At 40.7% G+C, this 14,020-nt stretch overlaps 1 protein-coding gene across 1 annotated transcript in view; it reads right to left on the bottom strand.

Moving 5' to 3' along the window:
* Positions 1-14,020, bottom strand: part of NT5E (5'-nucleotidase ecto) — a 153,378-nt gene that overhangs the window by 125,956 nt on the left and 13,402 nt on the right. The window lies entirely within an intron of this gene.

Raw genomic sequence — 14,020 nt, 5'->3', positions numbered from 1 at the left:
AAGATCAGTATCTGCAAAAGATCTGTTCCTGCCAAAGATCCGTTCCTGCAAATTGCATTCATAGTCTATGAGATCTGCAGATCATCATACAAACCTTGTTTAACTGACATTCATCTGCAGATCAGATGAATGTCTGTTAAACAAGGTGTGTATGATGATCTGCAGATATCATAGACTATGAATGTATTTTGCAGGAACAGATCTTTTGCAGGTACAGATCTTGTGCAGATACTGATCTTTTGAATGTCTACAGCACCTGTGTGTGCAAAGATTTCTGTCTGATGTGGAGTTCAGCTCCATAGAAAAGACTGTATAGAGTATGGCTCTCATACTACACGAAGGGTGGTAAGATTGGTCTGTGATCTTTCAATTTCCAAAGATTATAGTCTGATGTGTGTATAAGCCTATAGATCTTTCATTAATCTTTCAAGTGTGTACACACCATAAGGCATCTTTCAGATGAGAGGCTGAACTGCATGCTTGATGGGCAGTTCAGCATCCTGTCTGCCGCCAAACCGCACCATTCTGATGTACCATATTTTTCGGACTATAAGACGCTCCTGACCATAAGAGGCACCTAGGTTTAGAGGACAAAAACCAGGGGAAAAAATATATACAAAATCTGGTGCATCCATGGTGAAGGGGCATCTTGTGGATTACGCCCCCTTTGTACCTCGTGCCCCTTGTACCTCTTGTATCCCTGTGTCCTCCTCTGTCCTCCTGTGTACCCCTTGTGTCTGCCTCTGTCCTCCTCTATGTTCCTTTGTGCCCTCCTTGAAGTTTAAAAAAGTGGCAGATATTGTCACAATAAAATAAGTGTTTTTCCCCCTGCAATTAAGTTCTTACCCCTACCTAGCCTTGTCACCTGTACTTGGCCTTGAAATACGTGCACACCACTAATGACTGCCTTCTGCATGCACAGCACAACGGATATAGTGTGAAAGTAGGCTAATGGTTAAAGCGGAATATAACCCTGCATTTCAACTTTGCTCTAAAACATTATTTACAGTATATTATATGCAACCAGCATTTTTTTTTTTTTTACTAGACCAGCATTGGAAGGGTTACACAGGGCTTTAAAGTTCCTTTAGATTTCTGCAGACGCATCCGAAGCTGAAAAGAGATACATTTTGTTTACAGAAATGTATCTAAGTGTTGAATGACTCATCTCTCTGACTGAGAAGGAGCTTGGAGGACTGCCAAAGAGTGTGTAACTGTTTATCAATAGATACATAGAATGTAACAATCTGAACTTCTGCATATCTCTCCACGGAACTTGAAACATCCGTGTTTAACCCTTCCAATGCTGGTCTAGTAAAAAAAAAAATGCTTTTTGCATATAATATGCTGTAAATAATATTTTAGAGCAAAGTTGAAATGCAGGGTTATATTCTGCTTAAATCTTGGCATCCATATTAACAAAAATACTCTTCACCTTAGGTGCCATTCGCACCTGGAAACCGCAAATAGCCCAGCTATTCCAATTTTTTATTGTTATTTTCTGCTATTCTGTTTTGCGATCCTCATTCCAGTGAATGAGATTTGCGACGCAATTGCCAGGAAAATGCTGCACGATTGCGATAGTCGGAGATTGCAATCGCTGCAGTTCGAGTAATCCCATAGGATTCCTTGTGATGCAGAGCTTTACTGATCGCCATCAATCAGCAAAGCATTAAACGCAGGCTGAAAGCGCCCAAGTGAGAACAGGACCTGAGGCAGGCATCACACTTTCTTCTCAGCAAATGCCTGCAGCTTCCAGCATGTAATTTTGCTTTTTCAGAGTGTACAGTGCAGAGAAAGTCCTGTCCTGCTAGTCATTTCACCCAGTCTGCTTCCCTAGTAAAATGATTCAAATGATTTGGTTCAAAGATCCGGATCTTTTCAATGATCCGATTCAAATGATCAGAATCCTTAAAAAGATCCGGACTTCCTATCACTAACCTGGAGCGGCTGCTTTGAGAGCTGCATAACTGCAGCTCAATCTGACGTCCAACTTCAACATTACCATGCGTTGCGTTAGGGGCACGTTATGCGACCTTAACATCCCCTAAAACGCAACGTCTTGGTGTGAAAGTAGCCTTAAAGAAACTCTAAAGTCTTTTTTTTTCTTGTTTTTGTCATAAAATCCTCTTTAGCATGAATGCCCCAGTTAGATCGCTGTATCCCCGCGGCAGCTGGGTGATTTATTACAGAGTAATTGACCTGCAAGGTGCTACGACTTTGCAGGTCGTAGATTATGCTGCCCTGACACGCAGGGCTTCTGTTCCTGGAGAGGCAGAGCTTTAGGCTGTAGCTCTGCCTCTCCGCAATTAAATCTCAGCAGATCTCCACCTCCTCTTCGCCCCTCTCAGTGAAAGAAGACTGAGAGGGGCGGGGAGAGGCAGTGATCCGCAGAGATTGACTGCAGAGGAGGCAGAGCTACAGCCTGAAGCTCAGCCCCATTCAAGGAAATGAAACCATGCGAGCCTCGGAGCTTTGCAGGGCTATTTCAGTGTAATAAATCATTCATCTGCCGCGGGGATGCAGCAATTTAACTGGGTCATTCATTCTTCAGAGGTTTTTATGACAAAAACAAGAAAAAAAAAAAAAAAGAGACTTCTGGGTCCCTTTAAGCTAAGTACACACATACGACAACGATCATTCGTTGTGAACCACGAACAATCTTTTAATTGATGAAAGAATGACTTTAGCAAAAGTAGCTTTTAAAAGTGTGTAACGATCTGATAGTTTGTTAACGAACGATCCGGAACAACGTCACAGTAGAATACAGGAAAATGCGTGTTTTCTGCGATGGATGTGATGCCAACGAACGTTTGGCTCACGTCTAGCCATTATTATATCTTCTGTACAGTGAAGATGTCACATAATGTTCCTGGAAGTGACATCATAGGAAGTTCCGCCCGCACGTAACGAACGGTTCAAAATGTACGTTACACTGTAAAACGAACGTTACGTATATTACATTACAGTACGAGAACTCATACTGTAGGTATGTAGGCAGAGCATTTAGATAATACAGTGTTGAAAACACATGTCCTGTTTTAGGCCTCTTTCACAGTGCGACGTTAAAGTCGCACGTTAGAAAATGTTTTAACGTGGACTAACGCACAGCAATATTAAGTCTGTGCAACATTTACAGTGCACACGTTGCATTGTGTGTAACGTGTAGCAATATTTGGAAAGTGCTGCATGCTGTGCGTTTAGCAATACATTTGCTGCGTTAGGTGTGTTGCACATGCTCAGTAAGGTTTTTTGTTTTTTCTTAAATGTAACGCATGCGCCGTTTTTGTTCCATCAGTATGCAATGAAAACGTAACACTGTAACGCAGCAGGCAAAAACAAAGTGCTGCGTGCTGTGCGTTTTAAGCGGCTAAGCCGTGTTAGACTGTTTGCACATGCTCAGTAGTGTTGGAGGAGGAGGAGGTCTCCCCCTCCTCCTCCGCAGCCAGGCACATGGCAAATTAATATTCACTGCACGGTGTGACGTGCAGTGTTTACTTCCTGCAGCGCCGGCTCTATGCGGCGATTGGCTGGTGGGACCATGTGATCCCGCATGCGTCCAAGAGTACGCATCACAGGACGCGTGAAGAGCCGCTTAAAGCGGCTCGATCTGACGTCCAGCTTCTACCCCACTATGCGTTGTGTTAGGTGCACGTTATGCGACCTTAACGTAGCATCTAACTTTTTTTCCCGCATGTATTACGCATTTTTACTGAATGTTTAACAACTTTTTTTTCACCATTACAGCCATATTACCGCACGTTTTTATCGACCTTTACTCTCACTCCAAAACTTTTTTGTGAATGTTGAAAAAAAAACAAAAAAAACACAGAATTTACCGCTGTCGGTAATTTCTCCTTAACCCTTTCTGGACCAGCACCCTCTGCCCCCTTAAGGACCAGAGGGTGCTGGTCCAGCAAACCGCCGCTTCCCGATGAATCGCCGCAAGTTACCGTCGCTCCCGCCGGACACGCCGCTCTGTCCCCGCCGCAGGCTGCTCCGCAGAGCGCTGTGCGCCGGTCAGGAGCCGCTTTCATTGGCTCCTGACCCTGTCACTCCATGTAAGCCAATGGGAACGGCTTACATGAATGACAGGGCCAGGAGCCAATGAAAGCGGCTCCTGCCCGGCTCACAGTGCTCTGCCGTCAGAGGCGGCAGGACATCACATTGCGGCAGGGGCAGAGCGGACCGAGCGACGCGGACGGGCTGGGGCGCGGTCAATGGGACGTAGAGTTTACGTCCGGTCAGGACCGCAGCGCCCCCTGCCCGACGTAGATTCGTACTCGCTCGGTCCGAAAGTAGTTAAAGGGATTGTCCGAGGAAAAACAAACAAACAAAAACACAAGTTCTACTTTACCTGAGGCTTCCTCCAGCCCCTGGCAGCCTGTGGAGAGTGACAAATAGGTTGACAGGGGCTGGAGGAAGCCCCAGGTAAGTAGAACTTGTTTTTTTTTTTATCCTCAGATGTTTCCTTTAAAAACTTGTTTTACCACCTGTATAGAGCCCATTGTGCACGTTATTCTGCTTACCGCAGTTAGTGAATCTACCCCACAGCTTATGCTGAGTACACACGTCCGATAAAGATCGTTTGAAAATGAACGATACCGATAATTGGAACGATAATCGTGTACGAAAAAATCACGAACGATCGTTCCAGTGAACGATAACGATCGTTATCGGGCAGTTGGACCGATCCAACCCGGCGGATTTTTTCTCACGATTATCGGTACATCGTTGTAATGTGTACACATATCGAGCGATAGTTAAGATCTGTTGAAGAGTACGCATGTTCAAAAATCCGGAAGTGTCGTATCCATGTAGAAAGTTACCTACGGCAAGGATCTTAATTTTTGAATTGTTTCATTTGTCTTTTTCCTCTAACGTTTGTTACTGTAACGTTCGTTCTGTACTGTATTAACTTTAATGTGCGAGTATATATACGTACGTTGTATGTTTATATTTGTTTTGGGTTTTTTTTTTTTGCTGTTAATTTTTTTTTGTTTTTTTATTTATTTTAAATGTTTGTTTTTGGTTTATTTTAACACACATCTTTTTTTCCTCCTCTCCCTCCTTTTTTTGTGTACAGTTTTATTGGAGAAGTAATGAACATAATGATAAAGTATAAAAGTAATAAAGTCCTTTTTTAATACTAAAATGTTCAATATGAATCATAACTTAACATAATAAAGTAAGAAATTTTTAAATTTTACAAGTTGAACATTTCTGCTACTCGGTTCCTTATTGCCTGTATTTCTCTTTGGTTGGCACAGGCAGTTGCCCACATATTGGTTTTGAAAATTTCTAAACGCATGAGTGCATCATCCATGTCACTTATTAACTGTCTTGCTGTCTGAACGTCTGAAAAATACAATCAAAAATGTGTGTTAATATTGTTTAATGTCTAAAAATGTAAAATAAAAAAATATCATGCTATATTTTGTACGTGCCACACAATGACATGTTTTATACATTCCAAATGTCCATCATCCTTTATTGTATACAAAGGTAACATTCGGTCATATGTTTATTGTTAAGTGTGCATTATAATCTTGTGATGGCTATTTTTTTGTTGTTGGTGGGGTTTGCTTTGCCTGTTACAGATGAGAAGACATGATGAACTGACACACACATGCTTGTTTACAAATCAATGTGTGTAAAGTCATATGCTGTAAATGAAAGGGATACATGTTGATTCAAATCTATTATATTTCTATCATGGTGTGAATGTACGTGAAAGTTGTATGTGGGTGAAGCACTTGGTGATGTAGCTGTATCTGAAACAATAATATACTTACTAATGGTCATGGTGTGTGGTTCCAAGTCCTCAACCTCTACATCTTCAACCTCCTCAACGACATTATCCGGGATGTTGATTACATTAGCATCTGCATATAGAATGTTATAATTGAAAAATGTGCTACATGTGTAGTAAATATTTAAACATTTCATTAGTGTATTATAGTGTATTAGGGAAAGAAACACCAAACCACTCGACAGGTGACACAATTTGTTAACATCACAGAAACAAACATTTATGGTGTGTGATGGTCCCAGTCACAGTGAGAATGTCAAGGCCACAGATACACATATGGAGGTGATAATGATTGGAGAGTGTGAAAACATTTTATTTTGAAACACAAGGGGTTAGGTTTCCACACATTGTAGGTACCTTACCTATATAGTTCATTGTGAACTATACTGATGGTGTTATGACTGATTGGTCTTTGGTAAAGCAGGAAAAAAGAAAAAAACCTTGTCATGGCCAAGTCATGTGTCCACAGATTAAATAACATATGTCTTGCATGAAATACAATCATTACCTGTTTGACACTCCTCCTCCGTTAATTGCAAGTCCGTTCCACTTGCTTCAACTTCCAGTGGTTGTTCTTGGTCACTGTGTTGTGGATTATCTGTGAAGTAAGATATAACACTGTTGTTTTTCAAACAAACAAAAAATTAAAAAACACGAACACATTGTTATTTTTTCCATTCTGTTATCCATCTGTTATATGTTAGGATTGTCTACCAATATGATTAAAAATGTCCATTTGCATAATATAGTAGAACATCGTGTCCAATATTTATTCCAGTGCAGTGCAGTGCAGTGGTGGGCTTCGTACTTTAGCGTCACAACTCCCCATACTGTTCACCCTGGCATACAGTACTGTTGACACAACGTTTATACTCAAGGTGATGGCCTATATACTTAGGACTGCTGGGTCACAACAACAAACATAAGCTAATGCTTTTAGAGCAGTTATTTCATGTAGGTTTTGATTCCCAACAATGCTGGGCCTAGGCAAAATCTCTGCATCTTTCATTACTGTGGCTGGTGTGTTGGCTGTTATGTGACAAGAATACAGGTAAACTATAATATGTACACTCACCAACATCCTGTGGCTCATCCACACATTCATCCACATCATCTTGTTGTGTTGGTGTGTTCAAATCTGTGAGAACAATATTATATGTAGATTACAAGTGTTTGCATGATCATATATTGCTTATCACACAATCACATAGCACTATCTGTTAATTGCAGCTATGACATTTCTCATGAGGTCAAAGGTAGAGCAGGTATGAACATTATTTGTTGAGACAACAATGTGGATATGCCAATTTCAACATATAGCACATAAATGGTTTTGTCACAGACACATCACTCACCTACACAGTTACTTGCTGTGAATTGATACTCATTATCCTATGTTGCTTAAGTTGAATGTGCGTGCAAAGGCACTCCAATAAAGAGATAGTATTGTATTATGTAATCATTAAATCAAGTGTAGTACAACCCACTTCGGATCACACATCAACATTTGATTGTTTCAAAACACATCAATACATATATTTATGTATGTGTGATTAATCACTAATTATTACCTCACCTGTGCGCACCAGACCCATCAGGGGGTGAAAACTGACACTGCAGAGAAGGGGCCAGACCTTCAGGTGGCGGTACACCCCCAAAAACATTGAACGGGCCTGCGTGTCTCCCTCTACTGGGGTATTACCTATAGTTGCCTACTTATACTGTTTAAAACGGTACCTGTATACCTATACTGGTGGCACCTGGCTACGCCAGAGTGACGACCACAGTCCAAAGGGGTCAAGTGGTAACACAGGTATAAAACAGGCGGGGGGGGGGGACAGAGTCGCACATAAGAGGCACAGAGAGGAAAGAGGTGGACAAAAGAAAAGGGATAAAGGATACGAACCAAGAGACCACTCGCTGTCAAATGTTTAAACAGTGGGATCCCTGTATTTTCGGACTATTGGGCTCCACCCACAACTTGCCACATGAGGGTGTGCATGGAACTAACTTTATTTTACTAACCATGCTCATTTAGGTCCTCAGGGAAAATCACACACGCACATGGGGTGGGGTGGCTAGTGGCCAAGCACTTCAACCAGTGGTATGGGCCATGGAGGGTGGCCCAATGCCTAAAGAAGTGTCTTGGTCAGCAAATTGTGTAATGGCGTGCCGGCCTGTGCAAGACGCACCATGGTATATGTCAATTTAATCTTGATGACAAATCAGGACAGGCCTGTTGATCTGTGATGTAAAGTGTGTACCTACAAGTCCAGCACCATTGCAGGATTGTGAGTGCGCAATAAGATGTTAAAAATGTTATATATTAAAAATCCATTACTATTTCTACAGGAAACTTCCAAACAAACCTTGGTTGTCCATCTCCCCCATGTCTTCTTCCTCAGATCTTCTTTCTTCCACATCTGTTCTGGCTGTGTCCTGCAGCTGTTCCTGCCTCGCCCTTTCTTGCCTTTCCCGTTGTCTCCTTCTCTTGTTTTTGTTTTCTGCCATAACAACCAAAACAACAACATTTATTTAGCCACAGCCTTTACACATATAACAAACGTTCATAGGAATAACATCTTATTTCAAAAAATAATGCACACATGTTTCATAACTCAGAATGCTAACATTGAGTACTTACTTTTTCGCTGTATTTTGCGATGAATGGACTCAAGTACGTCAGACTCTCTGAGCTTCAGGTCTGACCACCTTCGCTGCAACTGTGCCTTTTCTCTAATCTCTCCATGCTCCTTCTCCAACACATCAAGGACATGGTCCATTATCTGATTCTTCCTCTCTATGGGATTTGTATAGATGTGTTTACGCCCATCGTAGTCGTACTTCTCAAAAATGCGCACCATGTCACACATTTCTGGCATGCTCATTGGAGTTGCTCTCCTGTGTTGTCTTCTAGATCTCCTTCTCTCAGCCATGCTTCGTTCAGGAGCTGAGAGATCGCATAGGGGAAGTGACGCAATGCACGCACGCAACAGGAAGTAAAGCAATCACGCTGTACTGGCCCGCCCCTCGTGTAACGAACGTTTAAAAACGAACAAACGTGTGTAGTATTCACCATGATGCTAGTTTGTGTCCTGGAGAGTGCAGATTCCCGTCATGACTGATCCCAAAGTTACAATGGTAAGTATCGTAACTTTTAACCTTTACAAATGCAGTAAGCGTGCTTGCTATATTGATGCGTTCGTGTATTGTAACGTACGTTCCAAGAAAAGCAATTATTTACGAATGTTATGTATTGCTTAGTGCAATTACTGTACATTACTTGTGGATGTAATCAAGTATGTTACTTATGCAAGTAGTGTGACATACTGCATAGTAGAAAAAAATTTTTTTAATTATGTTAGTATCCATGTATGCATGATAGGAACATTATCAGTACATGTGTGTGCAATGTTAGAGTGCTCATTGTAAATGGGTCATGTAAATGTTTGTGGCTGTAAAATATATATTAATATAATCTTGTATTCTCCACGTACAGAAGTCTCAATGTCATAAATGTGTGTACACACACATAATATCCCATAAGTCAGAGCTATGTACAAAGTGAAGCATGGAAACTATACATGCATGCCTTAATATGGGCACGTCATAATGTTTTTGCTTGGCTTTGTGTTTACCTTTGTATTGAGATTTGTTGCCTATAATGACACTCATACATTTTTTTACTCTTTTGTACTTTTCATTTTTCAGGACAATGTATCAGCAGATGTCTTTAACAACCGAGATTTTGTAACCGAATTCATTGATGTGTATAGGAATTATCCCTGTTTATGGAAAATTAGATCCAAAGAATACTCTAACCGGTTACACAAAAATAAGGGGTATGATGCTCTGGTGGAAGTGTGTAAGCCTTATTTTCCATTTGCTAATGTAGATTTTGTGAAAAATAAAATTCAAAATATTCGTACCGTCTTCAAAAAAGAACTCAACAAGGTTGCTCAATCAAAGAGATCTGGGGCTGGTACGGATGAAATATACACTCCACGCTTGTGGTATTATAACCTCCTTACGTTTATTGTGGGTCAGGAAGAAGGTCGGGAAACAGTCGATAATGTAGATGACGACATTACACCAACATCAGTGGTGGCTAGCTCATCACAGGAACCAAATACAACACTTGAGACTTCAGAAAATGAACCGGTAAATAAAGTATGCAACACTTTATAACATTAGTACCATGCAACAATCACACCTGTTGAAGTGTGTGTACTATATTTACGGAAACCTAACTATGAGCAATATGCTGTTGATACAAATGTGAACATGCAACATTACAGAAAACTATGGTTGAATGTCCATAGATGTAACACTATTACACTTAAATGGCTCCTGACACCTGTGTTATTATGGACTCAGCACAATAATGTTGTTGTGTGCATTTGTGTGTGTTTTGCTGTAAAACATCTATGTTATTGATGTTCCAAAACACACACAAACACACACAACTGCACACAAGTTAATTTCTGGCTTCAGTGAAAGCATATATAAAGGTTGTATTTCGGCCATGAGTGTGTGTCCACACATTAACCTATTGAGCTACCATGTAATACAAGGGCAGGGGTGCCTGACCTATGGGTGTCCACACCAATGTTTTTATGTTGATGTCGACATGTACAGGGCCGGTTCAAGTAACAATTGGGCCCTAGGGCAAAATTAGCCTGGGAGCCCCCCAACAGATAACCACCAACCAAAAAGCGTCATTATAGGCCCTTTGTTGCAGCCACATTTTCCTCCTGGGCCCAAGAGCTGGCTGCTGACCCTCCCACAATCACCTCCCAACTTAACAGACTCTGCAGAGTCCCTGGGGAGCAACAGTTAAGATGGGGAAAGACACCTTGTGGGCCCCTACAGGCTCTGGGGCCCTGGGGCGACTGCCTATTGTTTCCAATGGTAGCGCCGGCCCTGGACATGTAAAGGATGAATTATTACTGGCCGATTGAGTGCTCAAGTAGTGTAGTTTAGTGTGTGTGATTTAAAAAATTACTTACAGTCGTTAAACTCCTGTAGTATCATGCATTACTAACTACCTTTGCTGCAACACGCAATAACTTTAAGCCCCTATAGTAAGAGCCTGTGTCATGTAAGGTATAATCGTTTTTTCATTTAAATAGACACACACAATTCAATCACACACATAGGCTGCCTGTGAGTTGAAAGGCAGCTTGTTTGCCTAGAAGTGTGTATATATTGGCCAGACGCACAAAAGGGATGTCAAGTGTTTAAAATGATAGTTTATAGAGTAATGTACTACCTCTAATTTGGTGAGAGTATGTTAAAAACTTATGGTGGTCCACTAACACCATATAGTTTTTTCATTCTATTTCATTGTATACACATCACCAAGGCAGCAAGTAATGCCTTTGCAGCACATGGTTAGTGTCCACTTAAAAGTAACCAAATTATGTGTTGTGTGCTTCAATGTGCTTCACAATGTCATTGTAACTGTATTATATGTTTTTCTTCACTAACAGCAAACAAATGCAGGAACCATGAAGGAAGCTACCTCCACAACTATTGGGAAAGTTCAACTGAAAAAACTAAGGAAAAAAAAAAACCAAGATGATGCTGGAAAGGATGTTGCCATTCTCAAAGCAATATCCATGGTGAACACTGATGATGATGAGTGTGATGCATTCGCTAACATTGTTGCCAAAAAACTAAGAGCATTACCTATCGAACACAGGTTTCAGACTGAAACTGCAATACTTGACCTTCTGAACAAAACATCTTTACAAATAACCAAACCACACATTCCATCCATACCTGAAACAACTCCACCATTACCTCCAAACCATCATGGGCAACATAATATTAACCCTCACACACAACCATATGTGTATCCACCACATCCTCAACACAGCAACACACCTTATTATCAACCTTATGGACCAGATTACCACCAAGCCTATTATTCTACTAATGCATATCCCCCAGGACCAGGCAAAGAACAAGCACAAGGTGATATTTTTCATACCCCCGATATGTGTTGGAATACTGATAAAGGGCACTATCAAAACTTATGATGTGTTATGTCATTTTGCTACAAACGTGTCTGAAGTATGTAAATATTATGATTTAGAGTGTTGTTGAACACAATGGAGCATTTGTTTGTTCTGATAATTGTTGGATGTTATGCTTTTCAATTAGACATTTGGTTCTATGTGATTTAACATGTTTGTTTATTGAAAACACAAGAATAAACAACAAATTTGTTGCAACTAAACATGTTTTTTTATTGAAACACATTTCTTCCTGCTATGTATGTGCACACATAAAATGACAGCATAACCTCTTCTAACATGTTAATAGAGCCACATGTCCACAGAGCATGCAGTGTTACATCACACTACAGCTACAACTATCATACATGTGCAAGACCACACATAGTAATCAATGCAGAAGAGGAAAACAAACGACAACAAAGTGAGCAAACTCATATTTAGGCATGTATTACATATACCCTTTACTGTAGCACCTTTAAACACAAAGAAGGTCAGCAACACCATTACTTCAAACAAATATGTACCTTTGTAACATATTTATCATCAGATATTTGTACATACAGTACAAATATTTGTGAAAAATAGTGTGTGTGATCATAAATTGTGCATTAACACTTGAATACAACATTAGTACATAAACATCACCGACAATAATATGGAGTGTGCATTGGGAAAGAATAACCGGCGTGAAATGCCACATGAACATATAGACATGTGTATGTACAGTGCAGAATACACTAATACATAGACAGAGTTCCTGAATTTCCTACTCTGCCTGATAGTTCTATATCAGGTATGTAAGTGGCTGACTCAGTCCGGACTCTGACAGGAAGTGACTACAGTGTGAGCCTCACTTATATATCCAAAAACACTTTTGACATATTTATGGCCCACCAAATTAATTTTATGGTAGTAAAGTGATTTTGATTCGCATTTCCTTATCAGTGAGGGTCAAACTCTAGTCTCTTTCTGACATACACTTACATACCTCATATTTAAGTATTTCAGGCAAACAAGGAAAAAAAGGAACACACCATAGTTATTTGTGTGCTAGGCACTGTACATAAACATGTCTAGGTCATCATGTCACTTCGGGTATCCTTGAATGGCAAACGACATGTCATATATTTGTTTAAACGTATTAACCTATAATAACATTAGAACGCTGCCTACCCTGATGTTTCTTTGTTCTAAACTGACTATCCTGTGAACATTCATGCTGCACATAAAGTGGTTGTGACATTGACATCTCTTAGTACATTGACTGCATGCTTGTGTCCGACCACATTCAACAGAGTACTGCATCAAAACATAAGGCCAGTCCTGTGCGGCCATTGAAATTGGTGTAAAGGGTATAAAACTTCTATACTACCTTAAACTATACTAATATTGAACCTTTAAAGGAACAATAAACTGAGAGTGAAATGGATGTTTACTTATAAAAAATAACATTTGCCGGACAGTCCTCATGATCTCATTGGCTGCAAGAGTGTTTGCACCACAGGACCAAAACAAACATGCAGCTATAATGAAATCAGACTTAAAGGAGATCTGTAGTGATAGATATATGGAGTCTGACATATTTGTTACCTTTAACAAAATACCATTTGCTTGGCAGCCCTGCTGATATGTTAAGGTGTAACTACTGTCTCAATCACAACTGAAGCAAGCAGCCAGCTAATCTTGACACATCTGTATAATTTGTGCAAACAACCTGATCTCCATCATGATTGATGAGGGCCTATGTCTGAGAGAATTTCAGGCAGAGGATTAGCTGATTAGCCAGTCAGCTGGTATTGATTAAAAGGAACATAATATGACAGCATACATATATCTTGCACTACAGTTCTGCTTTAACACAAATAATGTTAGCTGCATGGTTGTTTGCGGTCTGTGATTCAGCCACTACTACAGCAAAGAGAACACCAGGACTGCCAGTCAAATGGTATGTTTACAAAGTCAACATCCCTTCAATCAGGGGTCTTAAACTCGCGGCCCGCGGGCCATTTGCGGCCCTCGATACAATATTTTGTGGCCCTTGCCGGCAAAAGCTTCCTTATAGTTCGCTTCAGTGCTCCCAAGTAATCCGCCGCATCCCCGCTGCTAAACAAGGGGTGCAGAGCCCACAAATTGCCCGGGGGGGCAATCCGACGGCATTTCCTGGAAGGGGCAGAGCTTTCAGCTT

Source organism: Hyperolius riggenbachi, chromosome 4 (assembly GCF_040937935.1).
Source record: "Hyperolius riggenbachi isolate aHypRig1 chromosome 4, aHypRig1.pri, whole genome shotgun sequence".
Lineage (NCBI taxonomy): Eukaryota > Metazoa > Chordata > Amphibia > Anura > Hyperoliidae > Hyperolius > Hyperolius riggenbachi.
Note: the sequence above shows the minus strand (reverse complement) of the source record. Positions and strands in the feature narration are given on the sequence as shown.